We start from the raw sequence: 13,178 nt of genomic DNA on the forward strand, positions 1-13,178 counted from the left end.
TTACCCGGTTTAATAATTTTGACAGTGATTCCAACCAATTACTCCACCATTGGCATTAATCTATTATCTTAACACAGCACAATGGGCTGCCCTGTGTATTGAAAAATCTGTATGTTCTAACCTGAAGAAAAATGTTGTAAACACCAGGTAGTCTTAAAGTTATTTTAATAAGGTTTCAATTTATTTCTGTACCCAGTGGCTGGCTACAGCTACTTGTAAAAAACTTTTCTTAAATTTCTTTAAGCATTTTTTTAAAGATTTATTTATTTCATAGAGATCACAAGTAGGCAGAGAGGCAGGCAAAGGGTGGGGTGGAGGGGGAAGCAGGATCCTCACTGAGCAGAGAGCCCAACATGGGGCTCATTCCCAGGACCCCAAGACCATGATGGGAGATGAAGGTAGAGGCTTAACCCACTGAGCCACCCAGGGGCCCCTCTTTAAGCATTCTAATTGTCCTATTCCCTTCCTATTAAATAGTGGCTTTGAGTTTTTTTGAGGTTTTCTAAATTTTGAAAATCTACATGTATTTTTATAAATAATTTGGGGACAAAACACTATAGAGATAAAAATAATGTCTTCAAGACAAGCCAGTGAAAGCTATAATAGTAGGCAATCTTTTCAGCCAAGAGGTCAGGAAGCAACATCTCTTATCAGAGCTGAACTGGCCCTTGGGTAGCACCACGCTCAGCAAATAACTCAAAGATACCAAGACCTTTGTTTTTTTCCTTCTTAGGTCCTTTCTGAGGCAGCCAAGGTCCCATTTTAAGTCACACAGAACTAGTGCCTTAGAGGAACTTCTATTTTTCAGTAATCCTTCAAAAATTGGAAATCCTTCCTAGGTGCTATCAGAAATATAAAGATTAAATCTTTATAGTCTTTATAGTAATTATTTTTAATACTCCAGAGTACCTGATTTCTTCCCAAGTAAAGTGACCTTCCCTACACTCCCTCCCCTCCCTCTCTCCCTTAGCTATATTCATTGACATGTGTTTCTGACAGGTTTAAATATTTTAACTCAACTGGACTGAATTCAGAAATGACAAGAAAAACCACTAAACCTCAAGAATCATGAAAGGTCACCAAGAAAATACTTCAGAGATGATGGGAAGAGGAAGAATATCTAAATGTCAAGGTTTTCAGCATCAGGCATTATTTTCAGTCTCTTCTATGGCAGATTGCTTAGTGTGCCATGTAAATGGCAACTGAAAATGGAGAAATGCATACTTCCTGCCTCAATATATCAGCCTTCATATCAAAGTTTTGGGAAAAAAATATTTTCCCCCCTAAATGTAGCAGTCTTTCCCTCAGTAAATGTTTTAATACATTGTCTTGGGAGATTTATTGCCTTTTCTTCTATAGCTTTGTTCTTTCTTAACTTCCTTCTAGTCTGGGGAAAGAGCTAAGTGTCAGGCAACATCAAAATAGAATATAAAAACTCCTCTGTTCCCATTTTATATGAAGTGTGGCTCAAGGCTAAAAGTGATCTATTTACTGGGATCCAACAAAGAAAGAGGTTTAAATTTAAATAAGACATGTAATATTGGGCATTATATCAAAATTATACAAGTGGGTCCCAAAATATCTATAGTAGAGGACCAAAGTTATCCATCATTTCAACTGTCTAATTCTCTATAGATTCTCACATGCTTTTGATTTGCAACGTTCTAAGACAGATCACATTCATCATCCTGAATGAGCAGCTGATGCTGTTCATTTTCTATACAAATTCGCACATCATTCTATTCGTTTTTATACATCAAATTCCCCTTGCCTTTCGGAAACCTTAGCTACTGACCTGAAGGCCCACCATGCTTTCAAAACTACAGCCTCAAACAAGAACAGGATTGCTGAGATTTGATTGCAAATTTAATTTCCCCAATGTAGGTCTCTAGTAGTCTTAACAACTAGGTCATGTAGAGGAAGAAAGACTTTCCTTTATCAGCTAAACTCAAAAGTTACTTGGTTCATTGAGTCTTATAAATACACTAAAACCACTGCTTTTGAAATGATAGGTAATGTGGACAATATAATAAAATTTCCCATCTGACATAAAATAGTACAGAAATTGTGGGGTTTGGGTTGGAAAAAGATACAAGGGGCTAAGAAAGATATAAAGGAATGTTAACCCTTGGGACTTTGAAAAGAGACTTAGTATTGAGAAAATAAATGTGGGGCACTGTCACATTTTCAAGCTGGGAGTACATGTCTTCACTGCTTCGAATATGACACAGGAGTGAGAACCTCAAGGACACAAAGGGGTCTGAATAGATGGTCCAAGAATGAAACAAAGTCTCTCTGATCCTCCATTAATAGAACCCAGAATCTCTCAAATGTCCATGGGTGGCTACAGAAGACCTTTCATCATAACAAAGGTCAAAAGTGTCATTAGATGAGAGAAAGGAGAAAATACCCAAATATTTGATTAGAAGGTATTGCAGCCAGCATGTGAAGTTCAACAATGCCTTTAGGAGTACAGTCAGTGAGGAGAGCAATTGTGCCTTGCTTGTGCCAACAGGGTATCTTAGAAGTTTCACAAGGATGGGCCTTGCTGCAATGGCTGTAGTCAAGTTCAGTCAGGGCCTACAGCAGAAGTTAACATGTCCCCCAGGTGCTCCCTCCCTTATGTTTTCCACAAGCTTTCTCCCCAAGTCAGTAGTCATGAAGAAGGAGACAGGAGGAAACCTAGAGGTGGACACTCTATCAAGGATGTTAAGTTAAAGTGAAATAGAGTTCTTAAGGCCAGATGAAAGTTACCTTCAATGTAATCAGGTATCTCTTTCTCTTATACTAACAGCAGAAGAATTGAATTTATGACAGCATCATTTTTCACATCAGCTCATATTTACTGTTGTTTCTATTTTATGGGGCAACAACTAAATATCCCTTAGTGGTATGTAACACATCAGCTGCACAGAACCATCTCACCCTCTCTTCATCCCTCTCCCACTCACCCAAATTCACTTATTCCACCTAACAGCAGTATCTTTTAATCTGTAAATTTTCCTCTATCACTACTGGATAATTTCAAGAAACTCCTAATGGTCTTGATATCCCTGCTTCTGAATTTTCCTTATTCTATTTATTGCCACAAACCCCAACTCTGTTTAATTCTTTATATGCTTTATATGCTTCATCTAAAATAACCTCTCAACATGAAAATCTGTCTCATTACTGTCATGCTTAAAACTCAGCTGTTTTCCATATTCTTGAGATAAACCCAAGCCCAGTTAAACGGTGTACCATCAAGGGTCCTAACTGAAAAGATAAGGCACAGTGAAATTAATAGCACCTTGAGTAGATGTTACAAATGGATCATTTATCAGGTTGTGGGTGCAATATAGGGAAAGCATATAAAATACCATGGTGGGATTTCACTTGGTCAGTATGGCTCATCCAGAATCACATTTTCCAGAATCTCCTTCATTGCGTGGTTCTGGAATGGAGTTGGCCAGAAGGGTAATTCATTTTGACATGTGGAAGGCAGAAGTGAAGCACTGGCCATTACAATCCAATGACAGGTTTCAGAGTGGTCAAAGGACAGGTATAGAGGTATGGTTGAGTTCCAGTTTGTCTTTGCCCCCCCATTCAGCTCTTCTTCACAACTGCTGATATTTCTGACCAACAGCACACACAGGCTCACCATTAGATTCAGACTTCCCCAGATCTCCTCCATAACCCCATTCCAGCAGCTGAACACAACTTGCTTTCCTGATTGTATGATAAGCTCAGATTCATCCACTGGGGCATCAGACGGGCCAGTTTACAACTTATACCTGATCCTCAACTCTCCCTTCTGGGCCATTATTTCCCCAGATTCTCCAACAATTGTATGAGGCCTTATTACTATAATAAACCCCTATTCCATAATATCCGTAACAGTCCTTCTTGCTTGACTTTGCAGACAGTATAGAAGTCTGGGATGATTGTTAACCCCAAATGAAAGCAGAGAATCGGGTAGAGGAAGATTCTTTGAGACTAGGAGGGATTATGAGCTATGGAACAAACTATGTTAAGGTGGTTTCATAGGAAAACACTCGTCTCCCTCTTTCCAATCTGTTGTCTGGGATCCTTATTTACAGAGGAAAACCAGAAACCAGAAGCACAGGAACCACTGATAGAACCCATACATGTTAAACTCCAGAGCAGATAACAGGACATACGTGGAAGACATTTAGCACACACACACAGCTTACATGATCCATCACAGCCTGACCACTTTCCTGCAGGCCTCTCCACCGCATATTTCACCTTCTCCTTCACACCCTCTGCTGCAACCACTCTGAGCTTTCCTTTTTTTTTTTTTTTTTAAATCCTTGAGTCTACCTTTTTTAATTTTTTTTTTTTTTTTTTTTTACTTTCTTGAGGACCTTTCTTTTGCAAAGAATGTTCTCTCTGTGTGTGCTAGGAGAGTACTACCTCTTTCTGAAAAGAAAGAAACAGTGAGCAAAGAAGGACCACTATGTCCTTAATGACCCAGGCCAAGATTACACTGGAACTTTCACTTATAAGTAGGACAAACTTAGTCTAGCAGATGGATCTCTTTGCATAAAATAGCAATACCACTTGGACATCATATAAAAAGCAATTATCTGAAGGGACTGGAGGAGAAATAGTCTGACAGAAAATACATCCTCACTTGGAGTGGGGAAGACGGCATTCTCCACAAGTAGGCCCTCATGATTCATGGCCTTTAACTTGAGTCTAAATGCAGTCAACATGGTACACACAGTGGTGAGAGGGGTTCACAAGGTAATTTTCATACCCTTTGAGCTCTAGGGAGTCCAAAAAGTTAAGCTGGACAATGTGAAATACTGAGGAAAGTGTGGGAGTTCTTAAGTGGTAAAGTCCATAAAGGGGATCCATACCTACATATCCATAACTCCAACTGATCCCAAACATGCTTAGAGAAAAACAGATTCAAAGCACCTGAATTAAAGACAAAAGACCTGAATCCAGACCATCTCTTGTACCCACATAGAAGACTGCAGTTCAGAACAGCAAGCCAATTACCTGCTGAGAAAGGAAAGGGCCCTCATTACAGAAAAATAGCATAACTCAGAATCTGCACGCTCACAGTCTCTTGAATGCAATCCAAAATCACCAAACATAATGAGAACCAAGAAATAGAACACATTGTCACAAAAAAAGAAATTAAGTCAAGTATGACTCAGAGATGAACATTCAAGAATTTTTAAAAGGTTCTTGTAACTATCACCAATTAAGTGAAACAAAACATTTTTTTCAGAAAATAGAAATATCAGCGAAGAAATAAAGTGCTAAGGCAAAGAACAGAGAAATTAAAGGTCGATGGAAAGAAAAAGTGTCTTGGCAACTTATTAGATATTATCAAATGATCTAATGTACAGGTAATTGATATTACATTAGTATCAGGGACCTAGAATGGAGTAGAAAAATCATCAAAAATTTAACAGTTGAAAAATTTCCCATTTTGATGAAATATAAAAATTTTCAAAAAGAACTGACTAAAGAAACATATAAGCAAAATAAACACTGAGAACATGAGTTAAGGCTCATCACAATCAAGATGACAAAAGCCAAAGATCAGGAGAAACTCTTGAAAGTGATAAGAAAAAAATACCAGGTTATGTTTACAGGACCACAAATCCAATTAATGACTGATTTCATAGCAGAAATCACCAAGAGTGTGAGAAATATCCTTATGGTACTTTATGAAATAGTTTTTTAAATGTCAAATTAGTATTCTAGGATACTTTCCTTCAAGAGTGAAGATAAATTAAAGATATTTTCAGATAATAGGAAACCAAGACAGCTTCCTGGCAGCATAACTGCACTATAGGAAATGCTAAAGGAAATTATTCAGGGTTTAAAGGAATGATATTGGATAGAAACTTGGAACCTCTGAAAATAATAAAAAGAAATGAATTATCTGTCAGCCACCTGAGTGAATAAGGAAATGGATTCTTCTATCATCCCCAGAGAAGACTACAGCTCTGCCAACACCTTCATTTCTGACCTGTAACTATGACATAATAAATGTATTGTTTTAAGCTGCTAGGTCATGGTCATTTGTTATAGCACCAAGAGATAATGAACAGAGGGGATCTCAGATAATACTAACTTCTTTCCTGTTTTAAAGAGAAAATTCCAAAGTGAAATCTACACCATTTTTATAAAGGATCCCCAACAGAACTGAGCCCCCATTTTCTATAGCAGTAACTAGATCAATGATATTACTTAGGATAGGTATTCCCTCCTTGCCTGATTTATTCTTCCAAGTCCTCAATCTAGGTCTCTCAAATCACATTCTCAACTAATATATCTGAAGCTATTTTTTGTCTTAGGTTCTGCTTTCTGGGAAACTCAAAGACAGCTGGTCCTGTGAGGATCCCTACAGCAGCCCTTACAATAAACCCTTAGGTTGGGAGAATACTTAGGTTAGGATCATTGGTTGCTGAAAGTGACCAACACATTAGCTGGTGATCAGGACCCAAGTGCTTTTTGTAGGTCAGGTGGTCTTCACAGCTGGCTGCAGGAGCATCACAAGTGTAGCACTCTAATCCTTGGTAGTTTAGAACAAGTTACAGGTAAAAGTGAAGCATGGGCATATGAGGCTGGGAAAGCATTTGAAAGGCTGGGGACAGTGACAATCTTAAGGTCTGTACAATCACCTGTCTTTGGTGAATGTGTTAAAAGTTTCAACAAGAAAATGATAGGTGTGGATTTTCCACTCCATTCAAGGCATACTGTGAAAGTCACCAAGTCTTATGGCAGCATTTGAGACACTCTACATGCCCCAGTGTGGCAAAAATCAGGCTTAGGCTCCAATGGCCCTGATAGTAAACCTACAGGGAGATTGAATTCACAACTTCAGCAGGACTTCTACATCAAAACCAGGTCCCTAATGAGAAAGGGCAAGGATCTGAAACCTGGCAAAGATACCTCTGTATGAATGACCATGAGGAACTTGAACCCCTAGGCCAGTAGCTACAGATCTCACCTTCTTGATTGTGAGCAACTTTCTCCTTCCAGGACACCTTGAGAAGACCTCACCTGAGGCAGGTGCTGTTCCATCTACATCTGCAGAATAGCCCTCTCTAATATGAGTTTCCCTCTCTTGCAGGACTTATGTGAAAACTGCAAGCAGCAGCAAATATACCTCAACATTCTGAATTTGTATCACTCTAAGAACATCGATCTTTGGAAAAAATTAGAATTGTGTCACAAAGAGAAACGTATTGGGAGTAACAAAAAAATACAAAAAATGTAAGTACTAGCTTAATTTTAAATTAATTATGTATAACTTAAGAATGTTACATCGTAAACATTAGTGTTTGTTTTTTACAGGGATTTCTTTAGTCAGGAAACGCTTTTTTATTTTTTGAGTACTTCCAATGGCATAGCAATATTTGACTGCCAAACTTGAGGCAAGGCAAACAAAACTCCAGGTACTCAATTTTGGTGTGTTTACACTGCTAAAGCAGGTTAAGAACAATTTCTTTTTTTGAGAGATTTATTTAAACAAATAGTATTGCCAAAGTTTGTGGTTGCTTTGGGCTCTACATACTTTAAATAAAGAACTTGAATTCATTCTTCTGGAGAGAAGTATGTTTAGTTACTACCACATATGATAATATTGAGCAATTAAACCTTTATAATTCTCAAGTCAACAATAAGTCAATGTTACTGAATGCAATATGGTAACAGTTAATAATTAAGTGATAGATTCATTTGTGAAAAATGAGGTATGATGTAATAAAGGACTGTGGGAACAGACAAAACTAGTTTCAAATTCTGTTCTTCATGTTCAAGTTGTATGAACTTCAGTAATTGACTGTATCTGAACTTGAGCTCCCTATTCCAAAGCATTGACATAAAAATGCATATCGCAGAGGATTAACCTATTTAGGACATGCAAATATAGCAGATATGTATTGGAAAAAAATAATCAAAAACAAAATCTCCTGCCAACTCAGAAAACTTCTTACAAATGTTGAAAGAAAAGTTTTATTATTGAATAAAACATCCAGCCAGAATATGCTGTGCAGAATCAGTCTGCTAAGAAATTGCAAAGATAGCAGGAAATCTCACCCTTTTATATAGCCAAGCAGACAACCCATTACACATATGTTCAAAATGAAAAATAACTAGTCCTCAAGTGAGAGGATTTTATAGCACTGTGTGTTGTGAATAAATTCATCCCAAATTCACCTGGTAATTGGGGTGGCCATTGGGGCTTGCTAATTAGATTTATCCAAAGGGAAAATAAACTTCTCAGATCTCTCTAACAGGAGATGGTAGTGCAACCTGGAGCAATGTACCCACTGAGGTTAGCCTCTGAACCTCTCACGGAAACTAGGAAATAGGGGCACCATATTCCTTGATGATTCCATGTTACAGAAATGGCTCCCATACACTCCTGGGTTTTAAAGTGAGCAAGAATCTTGCTGAGCTTTTTAAAAGACATACGTACATTTCAAAGAGAGAAACAACTTACAAATTTTCTCAAGTAAATACTGTCAGAAGAAGGAGAAAGAATTATCTCTGATTTTCAGCAGGGAGAATTAAGCCTCTGATTTGTAACAGCATTTGACCATACATAGAGCACCATGTCTACCACATTGTAGTCTATTATCCCTTCATAAGACTCCTTTATTACATATAAAGTAACCAATTCTTTTTAATTCCTACCAATACTGAAACTAGTATATAAAATCTCCAAATGTTTTTTTTCTGACCTATTTAAAATTTAAAATAAAAAAAAAATCCAAAAAACATATAGGCTCTCAATATTAAAATTCATCCATACCATTACTCCACGAACGCAGAAGCACAAACTTAACTAAAGCAACCTGAAAGACCTGAACATTGAATTTCAAAGGGTGAACAATACCACATGATGTACTTCAGGAGATTAAAAAACCAAAACCAAAAAGTTAATTCTCTTTGCAATTTGGAGCTCTAATATAGGCTATTAAGTAGACCCATATCAACAATATATAGCTGGAAAAAAAAAAAAAAAAAAGAGCCTGGAGGTTCCAGGACTGTTCTCTTACTCGGAAAGTACATGGTCTACAGCAGACATAATGTACTCCTAGGAGTACAGGAGCTTACCTGTATCTCACACAGTGTAGCCCCACAGTCTCAAATTTGACTGGCAAATCCATCTCGGTCCCATCTCAAAGTTCCTGAGAAAAGGAAAAAAAGCTACTGAAGGAGAACTAAATTTCAAGTTTAGATAGAAATAGGGGTAATATAAGATCATATTTTTATAGAGATCCTCATTAACATCTGGAAAGGAAAAGTAGAAGCATCCTCAGTTGTCAAGATATTATCATTTAAAGGACAACTGCTGAGCATAATAGGAAGCTCACCAAGCTGATTCCTGTCAGTCTGACACTTTGCTGGAGGCATGGAAATGTCAATTCAATTGAGGTTGCAGACTACAAATTCCTTAAAATGACAGGTAAATTCAAGCACATTGTAAAAAATAATATTATTTGACAATCTTTATAAATAGCTCAATAAATCATAGTGACAAAGAAAAAAAACCATAGCCTTTAATAAAAACTTAACCGAATATAAGAAATAGTTGACAAACTGACAATTATAATGAAAGAGACTGACACACTTCTGAATAGTACATTACAGTACAAAAAAATTTTTAAATATCGCAGTTAAAAAGCATGATATAATGTTAATATTTAAGATCACTCATCTAACAGAAAATATACATTCTCCATAAACATGTATAAAATACCTATAAAACATGGCCACCACAAGATCTCAAAGTCAACCTCAACAAATAATATGGCATCTTCTTTGGTGCACTTGGGAGGCTTAGTCTGTTAAGCATACCTTTAGCTCAGGTCATGATCCCAGGGTGCTAGGATAGAGTCTCTTTCCCTGCTCCCTGCTCAGTGAGGAGCCTCCTCCTCCCTCTGCCCTCCCCTCTCCTCATGGTCTCTCTCATTCACTCTCCTATAAATAAATAAAATCTTTAAAAAATCTTCTTTTACCAGAATGCAACAAAATAAGAACAGGGAACCTCCCAAATTGATTTTTCAAATAATGCCACTAAGTATCATTTATAGTTCAAGAAAAAAGTCACAATCTAAGTAAAATGGGCCTCTGCCAAAGTTGATCTATAACGAAAAAAAAAAAAAGCAGAAAAGGAGTTTCCTGGGTAGCTCAGTCTGTTAAGCAGTTAAGCATCTGACTCTTGATTTTGGCTCAGGTCATGATCTTAGGGTTGTGAGACTGCACCTTGCATCAGGCTCTACACTGTGCATGGAGCCTGCTTAAGATTCTCTCTCCTTCACCCTCTGTCCCTCCCCCATCTTAAAACAAAACAAAACAAAACAAAAACAAGGCAAAATACAAATTAAAATGGAAAACTGGTTAGATAGCTCCCAGTAAGTGAGAGAACAATGGAGCACAAAATCAGGGCTTTCAGATCTGCTCCACTGAGGGACGTCACTCTAGTGGCTAAGCAGGGGGTGGAACCCTCACTGTGACAATGTGGTCTCAGGACCCTCAGGGTCACAGAAAGACCTGGGGTACCTGAGTGTGGCAGAGCTCCCAGGTAACAATTGGAGCAGGGAAGTCAGCTGTAAAGATGGAGCTGAGCAACAGGCTCTCAGGTCATGGTTGCCATTAACTGTGATCCCCTGCATAGTCAGACCATAGTTCTTCAAGCAAGGACCCCACAAATGGCAGATTTGGGGAGATGCCCCACATCCTCCACTGGGAGGAACAGTGCAGGAGCACACTGCAGCAATCTGCTGGGTTTGGAGACTCCAAATGGAGCTGTGTGCCAGAGATAGAAACACTCGGTCACAGGCCAAGTGAGCATGGAATGTGGCTGGAGACCAGGGAGACAGGCATGACTGACTACTTTTTTCTGAGGGTGCATTTCAGAGTGGGGTCCCGAGCTCTTGGCTCGTCTAGGTCAGAGACTGAGAGGCTGCCATTTCCATTCTCCTCCTCCAAAGTTCTATGGAAACTATTCAGGGAACAAAAGCTCCCAAAAGCAAACCCAAGCAGATTACTTAGCCTGGCCCCTGGCAAGGGTGGTACAATTCCACCTTGGGCAAAGACATTTGAGAATCACCACAACAGGCCCCTCCCCCAGAAGATCAGCAAGAACATCCAGCCAAGACCAAGTTTAACAATCAATGAGAACTGCAAAACTTCAGAGCTACAGGAATACAGCACATAGAATTCAGGGTTTTTCCCCCATGATTCTTTAGTCTTTCAAATTTAAATTTTATTTTATTTTCCTTATTTTTTTCTATTTGTTTTTTAATTTTTCCCTTTTCTTATTTTAACCAACATTTTATCTTATCAATATCTTGTCTGAAATCTTTTTAAATTTTTATTTTTATATTCTATGCCTTCATTGCATTTAACCTTATTTTTAGTGTACATATAAGTCTTTCTTCGTTAAAATTTTGGGAGACAGTTTCTTTCAAAAGACTAAACACATCCAAAATAAAATGTGTGACTCTGTTCTGTTCAACACTCCAATTATACTTTTTCCCCCTTTCTTTTCTGCTGAGATTTGGGTCACTTCTGATTTGTTTAGTGTATATTTCTTGGGGGTTGGGGTTTCCCTTTTAGCAGTTTGTTCTCTCATTCATCTATTCTTGTCTGGACAAAATGAGAGGGTGGAAAAATTCATCTCAAAAAACCAGAACAACAAGAGGCAGTACTTACTGCAAGGGACTTAATACAGACATGAGTAATATGTCAGAACTAGAGTTAAGAATGATGATTATAGGGGCGCCTGGGTGGCTCAGTGGTTAAGCCGCTGCCTTCGGCTCAGGTCATGATCTCAGGGTCCTGGGATCGAGTCCCGCATCAGGCTCTCTGCTCAGCAGGGAGCCTGCTTCCTCCTCTCTCTCTCTGTCTGCCTCTCTGCCTACTTGTGATTTCTCTCTGTCAAAAAAAAAAAAAAAAAAAAAGATCTTATTTACCCATTTAAAAAAAAAAAAGAATGATGATTATAAAGATACTAGCTGGGTTTGAAAAAAACATAGAAGATACTAGAGAATCACTATCTGGAGAAATAAAACAACTAAAATCTAACCAAGTTTAAATAAAAAGGCTATTAATGAGGTGCAATGAAAAATAGAGGCTCATACTACTAGGAAAAATGAAGCAGAAGAATAATTAGTGGTATAAAAGACCAAAAGATACAGAATAAAGAAGCTCAGAAAAACAGAGATTAAACAACTGCAGGACCATGAGGGGAGAATTCAAGATATAAGTGATAACAAAAAACAAAACAGTATTAAAATAATTGGGATCCCAGAAGAAGAAGAAAGAGAGAGAGGGCAGAAGGTATACAGGAGCAAATTACAGCAGAGAATTTCCCTAATTTGTTGAAGAGAATAAGCCTCAAAATCCAGCAGGCATGGAGAACCCCCTTAAAATCAATAAAAATAGGTCCACACCCCATCATCTAAAAGTAAAACTTACAAGTCTTAGTGACAAAGAGAAAATCCTGAAAGCAGCTCAGGACAAGAAGTCTGTAACATACAATGGTAGAAATATTAGATTGGAAGCAGACCTATCCACAGAGACCTAGCAGGCTGGAAAGGACTGGCATGAAATATTCAGAGCACTAAATGAGGGAAAATATGCAGACAAGAATACTATATACAGTTAGGCTGTCACTAAAAATAGGAGAGATAAAAAGAGAGATAAAAAGCTTCCAGGACAAACAAAAACTAAAATAATTTGCAAACACCAAACCAGTCCTACAGGAAATATTAAAAGGGGTCCTCCAAGCAAAGAGAGAACCTAAAAGTAATAGACTGGAAATGAACAGAGACAATAAATGGTACAGGCACCTTACAGGTACAGGCACCTTACAGGAAAGACAATGGCACTAAATTCATATCTTTCAATAGTTACCCTGAATGTAAATGGGCTAAATGCCCCAATAAAAAGACACAGAGTATCAGAATGAATTAAAAAAACAAGATCGATTGATATACTGCCTGCAAGAAACTCATTTTAGACCTAAAGACACCTCCAGATTTAAAGTGATGGGGTAGAAAACAATTTACCATGCTAATGGACATCAAAAGAAAGCTGGGGTGGCTATCCTTATATCAGATAAATTAGATTTTAAGCCAAAGACTATAATAAGAGATGAGGAAGGACACTATATCATACTTAAAAGGTCTGTC

This window comes from Mustela nivalis, assembly GCF_964662115.1.
Source record: "Mustela nivalis genome assembly, chromosome: 3".
Classification (NCBI taxonomy): Eukaryota; Metazoa; Chordata; class Mammalia; order Carnivora; family Mustelidae; genus Mustela; species Mustela nivalis.